Raw genomic sequence first — 25,280 nt, forward strand, 5'->3', positions numbered from 1 at the left:
ACATTATATGGGACCAATGATTCTGTATGGAGAAATATATGGGCCTCATTACTCTGTATGGCGCACTATGCGGTGGCCATAATACTGTATGGAGTAATATACTGTCCGTTTTTGGAGCTATTGGAGAATTTAAAATGGATATCAGTCATGTGATGTAAGAAGTGAAGTATTTTTCATTGTACTATACCGCTATTTCTCTGCCATATCAGAGGATCATGAATTGTGGCATGTATTAAAGGGGCCCAGTGACACACTTTGGCCCTGGGCCCATGAAAATCTGGAGCCAGCCCTACCCCCCCTCAATTGTAGCCAAATAACCCCCAGTTTTCAATGCCTAACTATTATTATAAAATAAATTAAGGTTGACAAGCTTATGTAATAAGAATTGATGTTTTGGCATTAAAATGAGCACTGAAGGTGTGTTTACTGTCCTCCACTCACTGCCGACTTTTCTTCCCCATTGACTTGCATTGGGTTTCGTGTTTCAGTCGGCCTTCGACTTTTCACGATATTCGGCCAATTGCGTTCGACCCGACTTTTGCGAAAGTCAGATTTCATGAAACCCGACTCGACCTGAAAAAAGGCAAAATCGCTCATCTCTAGTTAGCACCAAAGTGTGTCACAGCACGTACACAAGTACTTATAGGTGAATGTAGAAACTGTGGTGAATCTAGTCAGAAATACTTTACATGTGGTGAATCCTGTCAGAAATACTTTACATGTGGAGAATCCTGTCAGCAATACATTAGATGTGGTGAAACCTGTCAGTAATACTTTAGATGTGGTGAATCCTGTCAGAAATAGAATGATGTCTGTACAGGTTAGAGGGAACTCAGGCTTTTACGCCTGCAGGAGATCTTGAGATAAAAACCTCCTCCATGTGTGTTCTGCTCTCCCTGAAGGCATCCCTCAGATTAAAGAACATTCTAGACTTGCCTGGAGAAACAGCTCCTCCTATTGACCCTGTGACTAGGAGCTGGCCAATAGGAGACCTAATTCACATCTCAGATCCTTACAAAACAATAATTGAGTCATTGTACTCTCTTTCACCATTAGATGGCAACAGAATACAGCAAACGAGAAATGCATTGCATCTAAAATGAAGGTGACTAGAAATGGAGAATTACAGCTCACAAATAATGTAGAGAGCCAGTTAGAGAGTGAGCAGTAGTGTACAGAATCTACTCACAATTCCGTATTACTTAAAGGGACAGACACACTCTGGACTGGGTCACTAGAAAAACAAAGGTCTGGCACATGACTTATTCCTTCCAAAGGCCATACTAAGGACCAGGGGTCACTCTTTAAGGGGGAAGCAATCCGGCAGCTAAATTAATAAGAGTTCTTTACAGTTAGAGAAGTCAGACTGTGGAATGCCCTAACACAAGAGGTAGTAATGACAGACTCTTAAACAGATTTTAAAAACACTATGACTGATTTCCTCAGCAGACATAACAAAAATGTAGTAACAAAAAATGTATAATTGATGGAGAAAGGATGAATTTGATGGACCTAGGTCTTTTTTCAACAAATGTAACTATGATCTCCCAGTTTAGGTACAGGTAAAATAAAATGTGTTTATTTCTTTCAATATAAATTTAGTGAGGTCTAAAGATTATTTTGTATTATTATTATTATTATTATTATTATTATTATTATTATTTTGTTTTCTGTTTTCTAAAGGGATTTTTGATGCCACATTCTTATTGCTTATTTAGAAAAGTAGGTTACTTTCTTACAGTATAGATTGAAAGGGGTTGTGAAACAATTTTCTTTTAGTAGCACAGAACAAGTAAGGCTAGTTTCACACTAGCGCTTTTGAGCGCAGTGACGGCCTGCGCACGGCCGCCGCTAAGCCCCGCCCCCTGCCGCGCCTCCGCCGGTAGCTCCGCCTACCGGCGCACGACGCTGCATGCGTCCTGCGTCCCCTATCTTTATCACTGGGGGCGCAGGCCGTGCGCAGTATGCGTTTGGCGGCGCATGCACCTTTTTGACGGTGCGCCGGCGCAACCAAACTGCATCAGGTTGCGTTTGGCGCAGGTGGCGCACCGTCAAAAGGACGCATGCGTCGCCAAACGCATACTGCACATGGCCTGCGCCCCCAGTGATAAAGATAGGGGACGCAGAACGCATGCAGCGTCATGCACCGGTAGGCGGAGCTACCGGCGGAGGCGCGGCAGGGGGGCGCTAGTGTGAAACTAGCCTAACATTCCAGTTTCTTGTTAGTGCAGCATAAATGACAGTTTAGTTGTTGGTTGCTCAGCTTTGAGCCTTTAAAACTCTCAGGTGCATGAGTTACAGAATGGAAATTGGTTTTGTCACATAACTCAACAACAAAACAAATACTTTTAACTTAGTATACGAAGTAGTATCTATAATTTAATACAGTGTATTGTACCCCTAGTAAGTCACAAGAGATGGCAGAAAAATGGAACTTAGTTGAAAGAAAAACATTTAGAAAAGTCCAGAAATATTTCATAAAACATATAATCTGTCATAAATGTAATTCATTATGGACTAAAAGAAACTAATAAAACAACTTCTTTTATTTTTGATCAATCGTAACCCTTTCACTCCGAAACCTGTTTTCACCTTCCAGACCAGTTTTTTCAATTCTGACCAATGTCATTTTAATGAGATAATAACTCTGTAATGCTTCAACAGATCCCACCAAATCTGAATCTGTTTTCTTGATGCACATTGTACTTCATGATATTGGTATAACTTGTTTGATATGACTTGCCTTTATTTGTGAAAATATTGAAAATTTGGTGAAAATTTAGCAATTTTCAAAATTTTCATTTTTACGCCCTTAACCCCTTTCTTAGACGTACTATCCCGTCCATGTGCCCTGGGACTTAATTCCCAAGGACGGGATAGTACGTCTAATGTGATCAGCGGCGCCCACGTCGTGAGCGCCGCTGATCGCGGCCGGGTGTCAGCTGATTATCACAGCTGACACCCGGCACAATGTGTCAGGGGCGGTCACGGACCGCCCCCGACACGTTAACCCCTTGTACACCGCGATCAAACACGATCGCGGTGTACCGGGAGTTAAAGGGAAGCATCGGCAGGGAGGGGGCTCCCTCCGTGCTTCCCTGAGCCCCCCACGGCAGCGCAATGTAGAGCGCTGCTGTGGGGGACTCTTTCCCTACAGGCCCCCGGATCCAAGATGGTGACGGGGGCCTTCGGGGGCCTGTAGGGAGCTGACTTCCTCACTGCCTGCAAAGCGCAGGCATGAGGAAGTCTGCAGAACTGCCTGTGACAGATTGCTGATCTGTCACAGTGATCTGTGATGTGACAGATCAGCGATCTGTCACAGGACAGTGATGTCCCACCTGGGACTATGTAATAAAGTAAAAAAAAATAAAAAAAAGTGTAAAAATAATTTTAAAAAAATCGCTAAATAAATTAGTAAAAAAAAAAAATATTCCCTAATAAATTCATTTTTTGAAAATAAAAAACCAAAAACAATAAAAGTATACATATTTGGTATCGCCGCGTAGGTAACAACCCGCCCTATAAAACTGTCCCATTAGTTAACCCCTTTAGCGAACCCCTTAAAAAATAAAAATAAAAAACGAAGCAAAAAATAATGATTTATTATCATACCACCGAACAAAAAGTGCAATAACGCGCGATCAAAAAGACGCATATAAATATCCATGGTACCGCTGAAAATGTCATCTTGTCCTGCAAAAAACAAGCCACCATACAGTATCATAGGCAAAAAAATAAAAAAGTTATAGCTCGCAGAATAAAGCGATGCAAAAATAATTATTTTTTATATAAAATTGTTTTCATTGCAAAAAAACGACAAAACATAAAAAAACGACCTAAAGAGGTATCGCTGTAACCGTACCGACGCGAACAATAAAAGCGCTTTATCAATTTTACCGCACGCGGAACGGTGTAAACGCACCCCCCCAAAAGAAATTCATGAAACGCTGGTTTTTGTTCATTCTGCGTCCCTTAAATCGGAATAAAAAGCGATCAAAAAATGTCACGTACCCAAAAATGGTACCAATAAAAACGTCAACTCGTCCCGCAAAGAATAAGACCTCACATGACTCGGTGGGTCAAAATACGGAAAAATTATAGCTCTCAACATGTGGTGATGCAAAAACTATTTTTACAATAAAAAGCGTCTTTTAGCGTGCGACAGCCGCCAAAATTAAAAACCGCCATAAATAGTAAATCAAACCCCCCCGTTATCACCCCCTTAGTTAGGGAAAAATAATAAAATTAAAAAAAAGTATTTATTTCCATTTTCCCATTAGGGTTAGGGTTAGGGTTAGGGCTAGGGTTAGGGTTAGGGCTAGGGTTAGGGTTAGGGCTAGGGTTAGGGCTAGGGATAGGGCTAGGGTTAGGGCTCAGATTAGGGTTAGGGGTGTGTTGGGGTTAGGGTTGGAGTTATAATTGGGGGGTTTCCACTGTTTGGGCACATCAGGTGCTCTCCAAATGCAACATGGTGTCTGATCTCAATTCCAGCCAATTCTGCGTTGAAAAAGTCAAATGGTGCTCCTTCCCTTCCAAGCTCTGCCATGCGCCCAAACAGTGTTTTACCCCCACATATAGGGTATTAGCATACTCAGGACAAATTGCAAAACAACTTTTGGGGTCCAATTTCTCCTGTTAAGCTTAGGAAAATAAAAAATTGGGGGCAAAAATATCATTTTTGTGGAAAAAAATGATTCTTTTATTTTCACGCCCAGGCGTTTATAAACTTCTGTGAAGCACTTGGGGGTTCAAAGTGCTCACCACACATCTATATAAGTTCTGTGGGGGGTCTAGTTTCCAAAATGGGGTCACTTGTGGGGAGTTTCAATAGTTTAGGTACATCAGGGGCTCTCCAAACGCACATGACACCCGCAGACCAATCCATCAAAGTCTGCATTCCAAAACGTCACTACTTCCCTCCCGAGCCCCGACGTGTGCCCATACATTAGTTTTCTCCCACATATGAGGTATCAGCGTACTCAGGACAAATTGGACAACAACTTTTGGGGTCCAATTTCTCCTGTTACCCTTGGGAAAATAAAAAAATTGGAGACTAATTGATCATGTTAGTGGAAAAAATATGATTTTTTTATTTTCATGCCTGGGCATTATATACTTCTGTGAAGCCCTTGGGGGTTCAAAGTTCTCACCACACATCTAGATAAGTTCCTTAGGGGGTCTAGTTTCCAAAATGGGGTCATTTGTGGGGGGTTTCCACTGTTTAGGTACATCAGGGGCTCTCCAAAAGCAACATGACACCCGCAGACCATTCCATCAAAGTCTGCATTCCAAAACGTCACTACTTCCCTTCCGAGCCCCGACGTGTGTCCATACAGTAGTTTTCTCCCACATATGAGGTATCAGCGTACTCAGGACAAATTGGACAACAACTTTTGGGGTCCAATTTCTCCTTGTACCCTTGGGAAAATGAAAAAATTGGTGACTAAAAGATCATGTTTGTGGAAAAAATAAGATTTTTGTATTTTCACGCACGGGCGTTATAAACTTCTGTGAAGCACTGGGGTGTTCAAAGTGCTCACCACACATCTAGATAAGTTCCTTGGGGGGTCTAGTTTCCAAAATGGTGTCATTTGTGGGGGGTTTCCACTGTTTTGGTACATCAGGGGCCTTCCAAACGCGACATGGTGTCCGATCTCAATTCCAGCCAAAAACGTCAAATGGCGCTGCTTCCCTTCCGAGCTCTGCCATGCGCCCAAATAGTGGTTTACCCCCACATGTGGGGTATCAGTGCACTCAGGACAAATTGCACAATATCTTTTAGGGTCCTGTTACCCTTGAAAAAATAAGAATTGAGGGTGAAAAGATCATTTTTGTGGAAAAAATATGATTTTTTAATTGTACGGCTGTATGTTATAAACTTCTGTGAAACCCTTGTGGGTTCAAAGTTCTCACCACACATCTAGATAAGTTCCTTGGGGGGTCAAGTTTCCAAAATGGTGTCATTTGTGGGGGGTTTCTACTGTTTTGGTACATCAGGGGCTTTCCAAACGTGACATGGCGTCCGATCTGAATTCCAGCAAATTTTGCATTGAAAAAGTCAAATGGCGCTCTTTCCCTGCTGAGGTCTGCCATGCGCCGAAACAGTGGTTCCCCCCCACATATCAGGTATCGGCGTACTCAGGACAAATTGCACAATAACTTTTGCAGTCCAATTTCTCCTGTTTCCCTTGGTAAATTAAAAAAAATTGAACCTGAAGTATTTTTTTAGTGAAAAAAAGTTAAATGTTCATTTTTTTTTAAATATTCAAAAAATTCCTGTGACGCACCTAAAGGGTTAATAGACTTCTTGAATGTGGTTTTGAGCACCTTAAGGGGTGCAGTTTTTAGAATCGTGTCACTTTTGGGTATTTTCTATCACATAGACCCCTCAAAGTGGCTTCAAATGTGATGTGGTCCGTAAAAATAAAATGGTGTTGCAAAAATGAGAAATCGCTGGTCAACTTTTAACCCTTATAACTTCCTAACAAAAAAAAATTTTGGTTTCAAAATTGTGCTGATGTAAAGTAAACATGTGGGAAATGTTACTTATTCAGTTTTTGTGTGCTATATCTCTGTGATTTAAGGGCATAAAAATTCAAAGTTGGAAAATTTTCGTCAAATTTCCGTTTTTTTCACAAATAAACGCAAGTTATTTGAATGAAATTTTACGACTAACATGAAGTACAATATGTCATTGTCACAGGGGGCTTAGTTCAACTAAGGCTGTAACTCCCGGGGCCCCTGTGATGTCCCTCTAACTAGGGGAAACCCTGTCTGACCCTCAACCCAGGGTTTTTGCTGATGGTGCAAATGCCTGAGCCTCCACCCTTTCCTTATCTCCTGCTCAGCCCTGCACTTAACCCTCCACCCTCCACCCAGTGAGGAGTCACAACACCAAAGCCCCCACACAAATATGACAGACAGGGGGAACTTAAACTGCACTGCGCCGCACACACACAGGAATAAACAGTAATGTGAACAGGGCACAACTAAACACAAATATGGGAAGGAGAAAGGATAACAACGGATCATACGCCACCAGACACGAATCTCTCTCTCTGCAACACCTCCACTCCAGACCGGAACCACTTGGTATGAAACACAAGCTATAATCGGCGACGCCCATAGGCCAGCATGACTATTTAAAGACCGTGGGCGTGACTAACCATCCAACCTGGTCTCCAGCAGGATTAACCCCCGAGAGCCTGAAGATCAAGCCGGCGCCACTGAGGCTATAGTGGCTGGAGGTGGAACTACCTCTGCCTGCCGGACGCAGTGGTGTGAACAGCGTCCGACATGACAGTCATGAGAAAACAATGTCAGAATCACCGGGATCCATGGAAGCGTTTCAGAGTTATTACCTCATAAAGGGACAGTGGTCAGAATTTTAAAAATTGGCCTGGTCATTAACGTGCAAACCACCCTTGGGGCTTAAGGGGTTAAACCAGAGCATTATTTCAATCAAAATGCAGTATTTAATTAATAACATTTTGCACATGTCTACTTTACACCGGAACGTTTTTTGAAACATTTTTTTTTCATTAGGAAATTAGAAGAGTTAAAAGTTGACCTGCGATTTCTCAACTAAATTTACAAAACCATTTTAGGGACTACATCACATTTTAAGTAATTTTGACGTGTCTATATGACAGAAAAATACCCAAAATTGACAACATTCTAAAAACTGCACCCTCAAGGTGCTCATAACCACATTCAAGTAGGTTATTAACCCTTTTCTAAAGGTTAATGGATAATAAAATTTGTTGTTCAATTTTTCAGGAGCACACCAATGTCCCATGCATGGGAAAAAAAACACTGGGCGCCCAGCAGGGCTCGGAAAAGAAGGACCACCGTTTGACTTTTTAAGTGCAAAATTGGCTGCAATTGAGAGCAGACGTCTTGGCAAATTTGGAGAGCCCCTGATATGCATAAACAGTGGAAACCCCCTAAAAGTGACCCCATTTTGGAAACCAGACCCATTAAAAAACCTATCTAGATTTGTGCTGAGCACCTTGAACACCTGCGGTCTTCACAGAAGTTTATTACGCTGAGCCATGCAAATAAAAAAAACTAATTTTTTCCATTAAAATGATCTTTTAGCTCCAGTTTTTATATTTTTAAGTTGGTAACAAGAGAAACCCTATATGTGGGGGAAAACAACTGTTTGGGTGCACAGCAGAGCTTTGAAGGGAAGGACTAACTAATTAGAGTGCAGACTTTGATGCAATGCTCTGCCAGTGTCCTGTCGTGTTTGGAGGGCCCCTGATGTGTCTAGCAGTGGAAACGCCACACATATGATTCTGTTCTTTAAACTAGACCCCCCCAAGGAATTTAGACTTGTGGTGAGCATCTTAAGCCTCCAGGTGATTCATCAAAATTTATAATGTTGAGCTGCAAAAATAAAAAAAGCACAATTTTTTCTACAGAAATATTTTTTAGCCCCAATTTTTTATTTTCACAAAGGTAACAGGAGAAAATGGACCCCAATAACACTGCGCAACAAATTTCAGGGAAGTTCTTGTCCCCTGAGAAAATTTTGTTTTATCTTATAGATTTTGATAAGCTGAGCATGAATATGTGCTCCAAAAGTCTGCATCACGTAAGGTTTTTAATCCCTTCATGACCGGAGCTTTTTTCGATTTTTCATTTTCGTTTTTGCTCCTCTTCTTTCCAGAGCCATAGCTTTTTTATTTTTCTGTCAATATGGTCATGTGAGGGCTTATTTTTTGCAGGACGAGTTGTACTTTTGAAAGACATCATTGGTTTTACCATGTCGTGTACTCGAAAACAGGAAAAAAATTCCAAGTGCGGTGAAATTGAAAAAAGAGTGCAATCCCACACTAGGTTTTTGTTTGGCTTTTTTGCTAAGTTCACTAAATGCTAAAACTTACCTGCCATTATGATTCTCCAGGTCATTACGAGTTCATAGACACCAAACATGTCTAGGGTCTCTTTTATCTAAGTGGTGAAACAAATTCCAAAACTTGCTAAAAAAAATTAAAAATTGCGCAATTTTCCGAGACTCGTAGCGTCTCCATTTTTTGTGATCTTGGGGTTGGTTGTGGGCTTATTTTTTGAATGCCAAGCTGACATTTTTAATGATATCATGTTTGTGTAGCTACGTTCTTTTGATTGCCCATTATTGCATTTTAATGCAATCAATATTGCGGTGGCCAAAAAAAGTTTTGATTTTTTTCTATCGCTACGCAGTTTAGCGATCAGGTTAATTCTTTTTTATTGATAGATCTATCTATTCTGAACGAGGCGATACCAAATATGTGTAGGTTTGATTATTTTTTATTGTTTTATTTTGATTGGGGCAAAAGGGGGGTGATTTTAACTTTTATTTTTTTTATATTTTTAAACTTTTGGCATTATTCAATAGCCTCCTATAGGAGGCTTGAAGCTGCCATAGCACGGTTGCCTCTGCTACATAGAGGTGATTCTCAGATGACCTCTATACAGCAGAATTACTGACTTGCAATGAGCACTGACAACAGGGTGGCAGTCATAGCTATCTGTCATCAACAACCATAGAGGTCTCGAGGAAACCTCTGGTTGTGATGGCAATGCAGTGATGACCCCCTATCAATTGACGGGGGTCGTCAATGCATGTATTTCCGGACCGGCATCCGGAAGTGCATTTAAATGCCTGCTGTCAGAGTGACCTGTGACCCTATTTTGGAAACTAGACCTCCCAAGGAATTTACCTAGGTGTGAGGTGAGCACATGATTTTAGTCAAAATATTGTTATTTTCACAAGGGCGAAAGGAGAAAATGGACCCCAAAAAGTGCTGTACAATTTCCCCTGTGTACGTTGATTCCCCATATGTGATGTAAAACTACTATTTGAGCGCACGGCAGTTCTCGGAAGGGAAAGAGTGACTGTTTAGAGTGCAAACTTTGATGAAATGGTTTGCCATGTCACGTTTGGAGAGTCCCTGATATACCTAAACAGTGGAAATCCAACAAAGGTGACCCCGTTTTGGAAATTACACCCCTCCTGGAATTTATCTAAAGGCATAGTTATTGCAATTATAATAATGCTTTTTGTTTTGCTGGTGAGTGAGTTTACAATGTAGTGGTATGGGTAAGTTGTGTACAGTACATCAGATTATGAAAGTGTGTTGTGTCAACAGAGTAAAAACAAATTTTTGTCTTTGAAGCATGCTGTGCACCTTTTTTGTGATCTTCCTTTTATTGGCTTAGCTGTGATTGACTGGCACAGCATGTGACCTGGCCTGTATAAAGGCCAAATCATGAGTGCAGCCACCATTATGCTCACATTAGTGTAGGGATAGGATGCCATTGGAGTGAGGGACAGATAGTGAATGCGCACTCAGCAAAAAGAGCGCTTTGTGTACTATGCAACCCATATCTGTTATAGTACACTGGTAGTACTGTGCTAAAGCTGCTGTGCCTACTCTGCACCCCCCTGCCAATGGGAGTACTGTCCTCCAGCAGCTGTGTGTTCTCTGCAACCCATATCTGTAGTAGCACTATGCTAGTACTGTGCTAAAAGCATCTGTTTGTGCACTGCACCCAAATCTGTGGAAACACCCCTCCTCCTCTGGGAGTGCTGTCCTTTAAGTCGCTGTGTGTGCTCTGCACTCCCCTTCCTGTAGGAGTTCTGTCCTTTAAGTTGTGTGTACTCTGCATCCCATATCTGTGGGAGTACTGTCCTAGTACTTTGCTAAAAGTCACTGTGTGGATTCTGAACCCATATCTGTGGAAGTGCCGTTCTTTAATCCACTGTGTGTATTCTGCAACTCCTCCTGCAAGTGGGAGCACTGTCCTTTAAGCAGCTTTGTGTACTCTGCACCCCCCTACCTGTGGGAGTACTGTCCATTAAGCATCTGTGTGTACTCTGCACCCATATCTGTGGAAACACCCCTCCACCAGTGGAAGTGCTGTCCTTTAAGCCACTGTGTGTACTCTGCACCCCCTGCCTGTTGTAGTACTGTCCTTCAAGCTGCTGTGCATACTCCCGCTGGTGGGAGTACTGTCCTTTAAGCTGTTTGTGTGTACTCTACATCCCATATCTGTGGGAGTATGTAACGCCGCTGTATTTGTACTCTGTTTACTTGGTGCTACTCTGCAAATCACTGCTTTAACCCTTCGCTCCTTTCCCCCTAATGAGCTGGAATGCTGTTGTCAGTTACCTGTATGGATGCTTGTTGTGAGTTCATTCTCTGGTTCGGGAGGTGGTGAGGCTGGTTTGATCAGTGGAGATCTGCCACCTGAGAATGAGGATGATGATTGGATCTCTGGATTCTCAGATTGGATTTAAGACAGCCGACGCCCTATTCAGTTGCTGGTGATTCCTTCTGGCTTGTCAGCTCTTGGTTTTCAGCTCTGTTCCAGTCATCTAAAGCTAAGTTTTTCTGCTAATGTTCACACTTGATTTTGTTGGTCTATTCAGTTTTTTGTGTGGTCTGCCAGCCCCGGCTGGGGGCTGAGCTGTATTTCCACTCTTATTTATCAGTATTTTGCCAACTGGCTTTTTGTCCCCTTACTAGTTCGGTCTCTTTTTGCTCTGTCTCAGAATATTCCAGAGTGCTGATATAGTGGGAGAAGTCTAGTGACTTCAGGGTTAATTTTGCTATCAGAAGTGTTGGACATTATTTTTGTAGGGTTTTTTGCAGGTTGCAGACAGTGTCTTTCCTTTCCTTTCCTGTCTAGTTAGTTTGGGCCCCATTATTTGCTCAGCCTATTTTCCTGCCTGTGTTTGTGCCTTCATCTTGTTTCACCGTCAATACATGTGTGGGGGCTATCTATTCCTTTGGGGTCTGCTCTGGGGCAGTTAGTTTTCCCTTTTCTTGCTTTAGGCTTATGTAGTCCTCCGGCCATGACGATGTGCCTAGGAACATCGTAGGCACACTCCACGGCTACTGCTAGTTGTGTGTTTAGAGCAGGGATCTGCAATCTGCATATTTACCAACTTCTCTGGTTTTCTGTGGCTTAGCTTGTTTTTTTTTTTTCTCCTCGGTGACCCATTCATAACAGATGCTGCTCAGTTCCCTGCTCCACTGTGTAGCCGTACATGCGTGAGTGTCTCTACTGCACTGCATGACCACCCGCATGTGCAGTCCCTGGCTTCTGATGTGGAAGCTACCCGTGGATTGATAAGTCCTCTGCAGTTGTGCATGACTTACCACATGTGTCCAGGCTTGCAGCCGCTGCCAGGTGTCCTTTGCTATGATGATTTGTTTCTGGCTGTGCTTAGGGTGCGCATGGCCACAGCTCCCCTGCTTTTATGAGGAATGGGTATGTGCTTGAATTGCTGGCCCCAGCCTATTGCTGTGGGGCATCTCCTATATAAAGTTCCCCTGCCCTGTGGGGCATTGCCAGAGCTTCGCATTAAGTTTCTGAGTCTTGCTATGTGTGTTTGGTGTTCAGCGCCTTTTCTGGGGGCAGAGTACCCAGATTAGTTTCTGTTCAGTCTGTTATCAGCTTTGGGACAGCTGATGTCTGGGTTCCTGGACTTGTCCTGTTTATGTGTTGGTACCAAAGTCCTTGTCCTGTTTCCTGCTGTGCTATGTTCCTAAAGTCCTTCTGTGTCTTGAATCCTGTACCCAGTGTCTGTGACTCTTTGCTAACTGACTTTCTGTGATCTAACCTGGGTTCATCTTGGAAGTAGGAGTCTGGTGTGTCTGCTGAGTTTCTACTACTCTACACTCAGCTTGCTATTCGGTGCAATCCCCGGCCGGCTCCAGTCCAACCCAGCGGTGCTTGCACCAGATCGCTTGAGTTCCTTTTTAGGTCGCTGCCAGATATCCGGAATCTGATGACTGCGGCCTCATGTCCGGAGCCTAATGTCCGTGGTCTGATGTCCATAGCCTGTCGATCGCTGCCAGATGTCCGGAGTCCAATGCTCTTGTTTTGTTGTTTTATCTGAGATCCGAGTTCTAATGTCCTGATGTCCTATCTGAGACCAGATGTCCTGATGTCCGCCTTGTGCCCTGATGTCCAGATGTCCTGCCTGAAACCTGATGTCTTAATGTCCAGATGTCCTGCCTGAGACCTGATGTCCTGATGTCCGCCTTGTGCCTTGATGTCCTGATGTCCAGATGTCCTGTTTGAGACCTGATGTCCTGATGTCTAGCTTGTGCCCTGAAGTCCTGATGTCCGGCTCGAGTCCTGATGTCCTGATGTTCTACCTGTGTCCTGATGTCCTGTCCATATTCTGATGTCCCATCCATGTTCCGATGTCCAGCCTGTGTCCAGATGTCCTGTCCGTGGTCCAATTTGTGCTCTTGAGTTGGTCTCGCTCGTGTTCCTGGATGGATTCCTCCTTCACGGTTCCCGGGAGTCTCCTGCTCTGTTCCCCAGTGATGGTCCCGCCAGTGAGCCCTGGACCTGACCAGTCGATGCCCGTTGCTGTAGTGCCAATGGTTCTGGACCTGTGCTATCCGTGTCTTGCTTATGTTCTGATGTCCTACCGGTTCCCTGGGGTATTACCCGTGATGGCTCCTGCCATTGTCTGAAGGCTGTCCGAGGTTGGTGTCTGATGTTCTCCTGCTGCACCTGTGCTATGCCTGAGGCCTGAGAGAGAGGCCATCCTAGTATGCCTGTGCCAGATAACCCTGGACTTCATCAACCCGTGATGACCCTAGCCATCATCTGAAGTCTGCCTGAGGTCAGTGTCTGATGTTCTCCTGCTGTGCCTGTGCCTTTCCTGTGGGCCGAGAGAGAGATCCTCCTAGGAAGCCCGTGCCAGACGTCCCTGGACTGCATCAACCCATGATGACCTCTTGCCATCGCCGGAAGATAGTCCGAGGTCGGTGATTGATGTTCTCCTGCTGTGCCTGTGCCACTCCTGAGGCCTAAGTGAAAGGTCCTCTTAGGATGCCCGTGTCAGATGACCCTAGACTGCGTCAACCCATGATGACCTCTTGCTACGCCTATCAACCTGAGATATGTTTCCTTCGTGATGTGCATAATCCGGAACCTGGTGTATAGATTTCTTTTTGCTTTATTTAAGTATCCTTTATGTTTCATCAAACCTGAAGTTGTGCGGTGTCTTTTAGTCCTGCATATGGCCATCTTGTCCACAAGCTCAGCTGCCACAGACCTCGGTCACTACCCTTCTCTAGACCAGGTAGGTCCGGGTCACTCTCTGTGGGCCAGTGGGTCCACATTCCATGATCACCTGGGACGCATACCCCGTCATCTTTATGGTTCGACAATGTGGGAGGGGAGCGTTGGCTGGGTAAGCCACGCTACATCTGTGATTGTAACAGAGTACTGTCCGCTGCTGTGTGTACTCTGCAGCCCCCTGCCTGTGGGAGTACTATCCTTTAGGCAGCGGTGTGTATTCTGCACCCCTCCTCCTGTGTGAGTACTTTCATTTATCATGCTGTGTGTATTCTGCATCCCATATCTGTGGGAGTATTGTCTTAGTACTGTGTTGTTTCGAATACAATGATACCAAATATGTGTAATTTTTACTTTTTATTATCATTATTTTGTGGTTTATTTTTTAATTTTTTTTACTATTTATACTTAGTCCCACTTTTTTCAGTTTGATCCCAAGAATAATGCATTGTAAATAGTGTTGAGCGACTTTTGGTTTTTTAGGGTCGAGTTTCATTTCATGAAACCCGACTTTTCCAAAAGTCGGGCCGAGCAAAATCGGCCGACTGTAGGGAAAAGTCGGGGTCGTCCCGAAACACGAAACCCAATGTAAGTCAATGGAGAATTAAAGTCGGCAGTGAGAGGAGGACAGGAAACACCAACAGTGCCCATTTGAATGCCAAAAGCATAAATTCTTGTTACTGAAGCTTGTCAACCTTAATTAACTTCATAATACTAGTTACGCACTGAAAAATGGGGGTTATTTGGCTACAGTTGTGGGGGAGAGGGCTGGCTCCAGGTTTTCGTGGGCCCAGGGCCAAAGAGCGCCCCTTTAACACTTACCACAACTCATGATGCTCCGATACGGCAGAGAAATAGCAGTATAGTACAATGAAAAATACTTCACTTCTTACATCTCATGACTGATATCCATTTTAAATTCTCCAATACCTCCAAAAACGGACAGTATATAACTCCATACAGTATTATGGCCAGCGCTTAGTGCGCTATACAGAGTAATGAGGCCCATATATTTCTCCATACGGAATCATTATTCCCATATAATGTTTCAAACCGTATATGATGAGCTCCACATCGCGCTACAGTATATGTTGGTCCTAATGGATGAAGCTCCACTGTCTTATGGGCCCAAATAATGCTCCATATATAATGGGCCCCATTTCTACTGCTCTAGTGTATATTGGGCCCTGTAAATGCTGCTCCAGTGTCTGATGTCCACCTTTGGAATGCTCCAGTGTATGGTGGGCCCCATATATCATTCACCAGAGTATAGTGCTCCCCAAAAATTGCTGTCCCAACATTGAAAACCATTACATAAGTCTCCTTGCTAGGGAATCACTGCACTACTCAGAACTTCTTGTCGTCCCCATCTTCCATCTCACTGCACTTGACTGTTTAGGCCCTCCCACCGGCAGAGACACTTTTGCGTACTATGCGGTGCCCTGTGCCAGTGCCATCTCCCATGAGTATGCCCCCCCACCTGCTCAAGGAACCTGCACTTTCATCTGCACCTTCCTCTTTGTCACCGTGTAAGGTGGTATAGTATGCGGGAAGGGGAACCTGAGTTTCCTCTGGGTCAGATTCTGGCTGTGTAGAGTGCGAGGGGAATGTAGTGGTCTGGGTCAATGTACAGGCAGCATCATCCAGCAGTGGCTGGGCCTCAGTGCACTTGTGGCGTCCCCAAGAGTACGGTCGCCACTGTGGCATTGCCTTCCTCCTAGGGAGTGTGTTGTCAAGCTTGGGAGCAACGAAGGATCTCTCTAGCAGTGAAACCAACACACAACACATTTCCCACTCCAGGCCAACAGGGAGACCTCTGAACCTGACTGCTGAGGAGCTGCTCTCTGTGGTCGGGAGGAGGTAAGTTAGGGCACTCTGTGCAGGGAAGGGGAAGTGTGTGGACATGAGAAGGGGAGCTGGAGGATGAGCAGAGTTAAGGCTCACTCCTACCTGGAACGCATGGTCCGGATTCCGGTCTCCGAGTTTGTAGGGACACTGACGTTCCTGCAGCAGAAACCGGGGGAAGTAGCAGCTATAAATGCTCTGTACCCAACTGAGGCTCGGAGGCCCCAGCATCGACGTGTGCGAGGCAGAAGGAAAAGGCTGCAGCTGTCTGCCATACAAGTAAAGTCTGAGGAACATCTGTTAGACAGGAGGCGTTTCAGTGAACCACGGTCCTGTGAGTGCTTCCCCCACAAGCGCTAGAAAGGAGACGTTCAGGAAGGTACATGTTGGCGGAGTGTTGGAAGGGAGCTTTCCATTCTGGTCCCGGAGGTTGGCAGAGGTCCTGACCCGGAGGACACAGCACGGAGGCAGGCATCTGTGTAACCTGCAGAGTGTGAGTAAAGCTTTGGAACTGTACGCTCTGGTGTCCTACAGTTATTCCAGCACCGCTACATCTGGGTACCAGCACATACACCACCTGTGCCTTTCCCCCATCACTACAGCTACACTTCCCTGGGACTCCAGCTCCACCTGTGGGGAGCTTCACCATCTTTGCTGCACAGCACCATCAGTCCCAGAGGATCTGCATGCAGCGTCGGCCTAACATCTATGTTGCCGAACACCACAGGTGGCGTCAAACTATCTATATAAGCTCTTTACCATTATACCACACCATTTACATGGGCACCCAGGGCCACCGTCCGGGTCACCGCTGCTGTGACACATCCCACTGACACCGGCCCGGTACCGAGTACCCCACAGCCCTGGGAGGGCGACCCATATGCCGACTGCTGATCGGGCGCATTATTCCCACGAACCTCCAAACAGCATCCCTGAAGGCAAAGTTTTTGGTTTCATGATTGCAAAGCTGAACCTTAAAGGAATGTCCAAAAGGGCACCACCAGGAGTGGAGCCTGTGGCTTAATTGGACTGCACCCGGGAAACCACTACCATACAAGCTACAGAAAAGATGGACAGATTGCAAGCTTTGTCGATTCTGTGTGTGGTGTAGTATGTCCGTTTGTAGTTGTGCTAGCGATTTCTCCGCTTTATTCCGTTAACAACCGAGACTCCGGCATGGCCCCGCGGTACGCGTCAAGCTTACTAGAGGGATACGCGAGGCTGTGGCACGTGAGATCGAGCAATAACAGGTCTAGCATTCCAGTACATGTCCAGGGCTGCATGCACGCTACACTGAAAGGACCAGCTTTTGTCGCTTACAGGTGCAGATAACCTGCTGAACTCCGTTAGTGATGGGGATCTGGGATTCAGATTATTCCCCGCGAACGATGATTTCCCAGTAAGTTCAGGTCAACCGCAATTCCGGAGTTAGGCCTCTTTCACACATCAGGTTTTCGCCGTCAGGCGCGATCCGGCGCTTTTGACAGAAACCGGATCCGGCGAAATGCAATGCCGGATCCGGTTTCCCCCCCATTGACTTGCATTTGCGCCGGATCGCGCCGGATGGCCATGCGTTTCATCCGGTTTTCGCCGGATCCGGCAATGTGTCGCGATCCGGCGTCTGGAAAAAACGGCTACTGTAACGTTTTTTGTCTCCGGCGTAAAAGCCGGACACGCCGGATCCGGCGCGTCCGGCTTTTTCACACAATGAAAGTCTATGAGCGCCGGATCCGGTTTTTTTGGTCTGAGCATGCTCAGTAGCTCTGCCCACAAGACATATATAAAAGCAAGACAGTGGGACCCACAGCCACACCCAACATGCCACCCAAGAAAGCAACCAAGCGCAGCAGGAGAAGGCAGGAGACCACTGCAGCACCATCAGCACCACCACCACCCCAAATGGAGCAGCAAATGGAACATGCTGAGGAGGGGAGGCCAGCAGCAGATAAGAGACGGTAATTATCAAATCCCCCATTCCTCCAAACTAGGGCTATTGAATATCAAGATATTCATTGGCCCTTTGTTTCTCTTTATTCAACAGCCGCCCAATAGATGCAGCAGCAGCAGCAATGGCAGCAGGTGGAACACCACCCACAGGCATGGAGTGTGGCCACCAGGAAGACAGCACATCATCTTCTGGGAGCCCTCCCTCGCATCGTCAGCGTTTGACGGTAAGTTTTTATTTCCAAAATCCATCATCTCTGTAATATATGTCTATTCATTGCCTTTTATTTCAAAACAGGATTCACAAGATGAAGAGGAGCTCCCAGAAGAAGAAGGAAGGGGTGGACAGACGCTTGGAGTGGGCTCACAATTGGTAAGTTTTTTGCATCAAACGCAGAAACACAACATCACACTACACACAACACATAGAAAACAATGTTCTGCAGACCACACACAGCAAACAAATGCCTACATCCAAAGACATAACATTTTTTGTTTTCTTCTCTAGTCTTCCCAATCTGGTGCTCGGCCAAGAGGTCCTCGCAGTGCCTCCCAGGGTCGTCGGCGACAGCAACACGGCAGTCACCAGCGTGTAAGTATAAATATTTTTGCTTTGTTTTTTTGCACTTTTTATTTCATTTCTTTTGTGTAGGCTAATTATGTTATTTTTGTCTTTTTCTTTAACAGCCTTCACAGCGTGCTCCCGACTCTGACGGTGAGGATGGAGGACTCGATGTGGACCACCTCATCGATCTCGTCAGAGAAAGGGAGCCGCTCTGGAATATGGCTGACCGCCGCCACGCTGACCTTATCGTTACCCGACGACTCTGGGAGGAAATCTGTTCGCTCCTTGTGGGCCGCTGGGAGGACCTCGATGTTCGGGCCCAGATTAAAGAGCGTAAGTATATACAGTACCGGTTGCTTGATGTAAACCAGTGTTTCCCGAACTCCAGTCCTCGTGGTCCCCACGGATCATGTGTTCAGGATTTCTATTTACTATGGAAATCCTGAAAACATGACCCCTGGGGACCATGAGGACTGGAGTTTGGGAAACACTGATGTTGTATACTAACCACTTTGTCCTTTCTCGTTTCAGGGAACAGAATTGTGAATCGGTGGCGGTCTGTGAGGGATCGTTTCAAGAAGGAGTTCAATAAAGAGATGCGGGCCCCGAGTGGATCTGGAGGACGCAGGAGCAAGTACAAGTACGCACAAGCCCTGTCGTTCCTCCGGGAAACAATGGTCACTAGAAGGTAAATATTACACACCACATGTGAAAAAAATGTTAGATGTAACTTTTTTTTTTCAGCCAGGGCCATACCATGTCAGTATTTTAATTGTTTTTTTTTCTCTTTATTCCACAGCACGGTGAGCAGCACTCGGGAGCCTGCACGATTGGACCCTTCTGAGGCGATCCCTGAGGAGACCGGCACCGAGGGACACTTCGACCGCCCCGGTACATCTGCACCTTCCCAGCCTTCCCACACATTCAACCCATCTGTCCCATCCACCAGCACAGGAGCATCGTGGCCGCCTACATTACATGAAGCTGCTGGTGAGGAGATCGCTTTCCCTTTACCCCACCCTTCTGCCCCTGCCACCTCTAGTACACCTGCGGGTACTGGGCGGCAGCGGCAGAGGGGTCAGGAAAAGAGTTATGCGCCAGAGTTCTTGCATCTGAATGCATCTTTCCAGAACTGTCTAAAAGTCTTGTCAGAGCAAATCTCCGCAGGCTTTCAGCAGATCAACTCCAGCATTCTGGAGGTGAAGACACTTCTGCAAACCATGCATTCAGAAGCAAGATCTTCGCCAAACCACACATTTTTCAGGTCTGTTGTGGAGCGCATGGCAACACTATCTCCTACCCAGCAGATGCATGTAATGCATTCGTGCCACGGTGCTCTACAGCAGGTTACCTCCCAACCTCCACCTCCCACCACTGTAGTTCCTCCACCTGCACCCCCTCCAGCCACTTTCCATCCTCCCCCTCCTATTACATCTGCACCCCCTCCAGCCACTTTCCATCCTCCCCCTCCGATTACATCTGCACCCCCTCCAGCCACTTTCCATCCTCCCCCTCCTATTACATCTGCACCCCCTCTAGCCACTTTCCATCCTCCCCCTCCTATTACATACCAGCAACCTCACCAGTACCAGCAACCTTCCCAGTACCAGCAACCTCCCCAGTACCAGACATCTCCCCACTTCCAGCAACCTGCCCCATACCAAACTCCTTCCCCGTACCAAACTCCTTCCCCGTACCAAACTCCTTCCCCATACAACTTTCCATCAACATCATCTGCTCCTACAGTCCCTGCCCAACCCTCCACTCCACCGCCCACCACCTCTTCTGCCTCCCACATGTCCACCCATTCTGTATCTTTTTCCACACCATCACCTCTAACTGTTCCTTCCCCACCACGATCCCAGTCCTCTCTCCACACTCCCATTGTCGAAGTGTCCCGCAGCCCCTCCAGCAGTATTTCCACCCCACACTACACCGAGTTATAATGTATTTTTTGTAATAAAAATGCCCATTTGGTTGGTTTCAAACCTTTATTAAAAAAGTTTTTTTAACTTTAAAAACAGTTTACACAAAAAAAAAATTTTTAAATAAAAGTTAAATTATTGTTTACACTGGTTGTCTGTCATTTCTTTCTGCGGCGAAATATGTTTAAAAAAAAGGTTAAATACAGGGTATTTAAAAGGTAAAAAGGTATTCAAAACCAGGTATATAACTGTGGGTAAATTTTAGCTTTTTGCCACAGTTGTGTTCCTGGTTGTGTTTGAAGCAAAGTATTTCACCTGAAAAGTTGTGTTTATTGTTGGTGATTTCCTAACAATGTACACAACTTTTGTTAAAAGGTGAAATACTTTGCATAAAACACAACCAGGTACACACCTGTGGCCTAAAGCTAAAAATAGTAAGACCATGACAAGATAGCCAACATTGGTTGGCAAAGGTATATACTGTTGGTCCAGAAGGTACACAAGTTTGGTAGGGCACAAATCTTTCACACTCTGTCATCCTGCCAGTGTACTCTGCCTTGAGGTGACATAAAGTATAGTGCAAAATTGTCCCTCATTACTGAAACCGTCACAGAACTTCTAGTGGTAATATTTCCAATGACAACATCCATCTTCGCCAGTAACTTGCTCTTCTCTCCAACCTGCACTTTCTCCTCTACAACCTGTCAAAGAAGGGCTGTAGGAACATGCTATATATAGTTTTCCAGTAGCCAATCCCGTTCGGAAGGCCACAAGGGTCAATTTTAAAAACCAGATCCGGCGTAATCCGTCGAAAAACGGATAGAAAAACGGATGAACCGGATGAGACGGATCCGGTTTTGTCTGTCAAGAACAAGACGGATCCGGCAGAAAACCGGATCCGGCACATCAGGTTTTACAAAACATTTGCCGGATCCGGCATTCCGGCACGACGCCGGATCGCGCCTGACGCCGAAAACCTGATGTGTGAAAGTAGCCTTAGGCCTAACCGTCTTTCCTGAAAAAATTACGTGTCCAAACCACAGGTGCTGTAGCTTGCTTAACAGCTCGGCAGCCGTTCTCAGGCCCAGTATGGATTCAACAACATTGTAGAAAGTTGATAAAGGGTACAGTTTCACAGGATAACACGTATATATGTAGCCTAGTTTACACATTAAAAATATATGTCTATAGATCAGGAGGCAGACTCAGATGTTCTCAGTCCCAGTATGGATTTGACCAGATTGTACAAAGTTGAGAAAGGGTACTTTATCACTGGATAGCAGGTATATATAGCATAGTTTAAACATGTAAAATCTCCGTGTTCTCAGTATGGATTACACAGCAATCTAAAAAGTGGAAAAAAGGAAATGCATTTGAGGCGTACACAACTATATACTTTTGGTGTTATTTTTAAATCTTCATATATATTTTTGTCTCAGTAATACAGTCCAGCCTGTCCGCAATAGGAAATGAGATGCATACAATTAGTGACATAAAGGCTATTGATTGCAGAAATGTAAGAATTATTATTCACGGGAAAAACTTCCGTCACAATTCTCATAGGCGATGCTGACCCTCAATTAATTTGTGTGTTGAGACAGTGAAAACATTTTTTTGTGAATAAAGTCTTGCTGTATCGCACTTCCGTTGATTCCATCACTGTTGCTCATCTCAATCCAATTTTTATCACAGGGAGCGATGTAAACATGGTGCTCACTGGCTATCATGATCTGTCACATAGCTTTGGAGTGCAAAAGACAGAAGCCACAGGCTGTAGGCGATTCTATTTGATTGGCATGAGAGGGCGCATTTTGAAATGTGCGCCGGAATGTCACACGTTTGTGAGTAGGAAAACTGTGAACGCTGATGATAAACCACCACTGCATGTAATTGTGAGTCGACGTCCATATGAAATGGAAGCCACTGATCATCTGGAGCTAGAACCTGGCCAGCAGGACAGGGCATAGCTACATCTTAACCATCATCTTTCAGTTCAATCAATTTGTAGTAGCAGTCCCAGTGAAGGATTTGACAGCCCAGACTACACAGAGGAGGAAAAGGGAGAGGTAAACATTGCAAATGCTGGGGCCCTGCCCAAGCTAGGGGGGCAACTCGTGGGCGTCGGTACTGGCACTGGGCCCCTCATAGTACGGCGGTGTGTCTGACGGCGGGTGTGCACCACCACTGTCAGAGACACTTGATTGCACTATGAGGGACCCTATGCCAGTGCCCGCGCCTAAGAGTCGGCCTACCCACCTGTCCAGGGCAACGGCTCTCGCACGGTTTTGTGCTCAAGGTGGTGACCCCGGCCATGGGGGGGGCTACCCACTTAGGGAGGTTAACAAAGTGGCATATGTAGATGTGGGTCATTCAGCTGCTGCAAAAGGCGAAATAGGTCAAGTTCGCGGAATAGGAGGAGGACCAAAGCAAGCCATTTTTCTGGCAACCTATGTGTCATCAAGGGAAGGTGGGACAAAATCCTTGGAAACCCATGCATGGTTCATTTTAATGAAGGTTAGATCATCCACATTTTGGGTTGACAGACGGGTCCTTTTTTCTGTCAGGATTGATCCAGCTGCACTGAAGACTCTTTCCGATAGCACACTTGCAGCTGGGCAAGCAAGCTCCTGTAAGGCATATTGTGCCAATTCAGGCCAGGTGTCCAGTTTAGCGGCCCAATAGTCAAATGGGAATGACCTGTGCGGGAGAACATCGATATGGTAGGAAAAGTAGTTGTTAACCATAGTTGACAACTGCTGTCTCCTGTCACTTTCCATCGATGCAGTATTACCAGTTGTGTGAGCAGTCCGCGAAAAATCAGTCCACAACATTGTCATGAAACCCCTGTGTCCAACGCCTCTTCTGCTGTGTGCATCACGAACACCTCTGCCAAGCTGCCCCCGGCCCGTACGGCTCGTGTGAGAACCATTACCTCAGCTGTGTGCTGGGAATGCCTCAACCAACCGGTTAACCAGAGTTGCTTGTTTAGTAGCCAATAGAGTGGTGGTCATGGGGGATTCCCTGCTGAGAGGAACAGAGGCCGCTATCTGCAGACCGGATATAACTACAAGAGAAATGTGCTGTCTTCCAGGTGCAAAAATTAAAGATGTGTCTGACAGGATATCAGGACTCTTCAGACCTACAGATGACTACCCATTCCTGCTACTACATGCGGGGACAAATGACACCGCAAGAAACGACCTGGAAATCATCTGCAGAGACTTTGAAGACTTAGGCAAGAAAGTGAAAGAACTGGGAGCGCAGGTGGTCTTCTCTTCCATCCTCCCAGTGGATGGCCATGGAACAAGGAGGTGGAATAAGATTCTGCAGGTGAACAACTGGCTACGTCGATGGTGCCATCAGCAACAATTTGGATTTCTGGATCACGGAGTGAACTACTTATACGATGGACTACTTGCTAGAGATGGGGTGCACCTTACGAAGACTGGAAAGCATGTATTTGGAAGTCGCCTTGCTACACTTGTAAGGAGAGCTTTAAACTAGAACAACATGGGAAGGGAAGCAAAAGACCAGAAAAAGCCATACACCTGACAAATGCTATTGAGAACTCTGCTATTAGAAGTGGAAAGGAAGAACAAAGACGAAAGAATCTAATTAATAAAAATATTGGAGAAAGAGAAACCAATCACAAACTAAAATGTTTCTATACTAATGCACAAAGCATGGGCAACAAACAAGGAGAATTGGAACTACTAACACAGGAAAAGAAATATGATGTAATTGGAATCACTGAAACTTGGTGGGACAATACACATGATTGGAATACAAGACTAGAAGGATACAACTTATTTGCAAGAAACAGACTTGATAAACGAGGAGGGGGTGTCGCATTGTATGTTCGAAACGCGTATATCTGCACAGAGATTGAAGCTTCAGAGACTGGGAGTTCTGTGGAAACTGTTTGGGTAAGAATACAAGGACAGAACAATGGAAAGGACACCATTGTAGGCATTTATTACAGGCCGCCTGTGCAAGCCGAAAATATAGATGAACTCTTTATGCATCAGATGGCCAAGTTCTCCAAAAAATATGACACAGTTGTCATGGGAGATTTCAACTATCCAGACATTTGTTGGGAATCTCTCTCAGGCAAAACTAACAGGTCAAGGAAATTCTTATCCTCTCTTGCTGACAACTTTATCTTTCAAAAGGTAAGGGAGAAAACAAGGGGAACTGCTACCTTGGATCTAATCCTTATAAACAGGGAGGAAATGGTTGAGGAGGTAAAAGTGGCTGGGACCCTAGGAGGTAGCGACCATGCTATTTTAGAATTTTGGATAACTAGAGGCGGAAGACCTGTGAAGACTCAGACGTCAAGGTTAGATTTCAGAAAGGCAGATTTTAAGGGATTCAGAAAGAGAATTGGAGGGATCCAATGGCTGGATATCCTTAAAGACAAAAATGTCCAGGAAGGATGGGAAATCTTGAAAAATGAAATTCTCAAAGCACAGTTGTTAACAATTCCGAAAAGAGGGAAGAATAGGAAGCATTTAAGGAAACCAGGATGGATGAACACAGAACTTAAGCACATGCTAAAAAGGAAGAAAAAAATGTTTATAAAATGGAAAGAGGGAGGCATATCTAAAGAAGAATATAATGCTGTCTGCAGAACCTGCAGGGCACAAATCAGATTAGCTAAAGCTGAAAATGAACTGAGGCTTGCAAGAGATGTCAAAAGCAATAATAAAGGATTTTGGGGATATGTCAAAAGTAAAAGAAAAGTCAAAGATGCTATAGGATTTTTACAGGATGAAAATGATGAAATGGTAAGACAGGATGTTGAGAAGGCTGAACTTTTAAATTCCTATTTTGCATCTGTTTTCTCTCAGAAAGTAAATGCAACATCAACTGTTATTCACTGTCCTATTAAGGGAATAGAAGAA

Source organism: Dendrobates tinctorius, unplaced genomic scaffold (genome assembly GCF_039654945.1).
Source record: "Dendrobates tinctorius isolate UK_male_01 unplaced genomic scaffold, ASM3965494v1 ptg000031l, whole genome shotgun sequence".
NCBI lineage: Eukaryota > Metazoa > Chordata > Amphibia > Anura > Dendrobatidae > Dendrobates > Dendrobates tinctorius.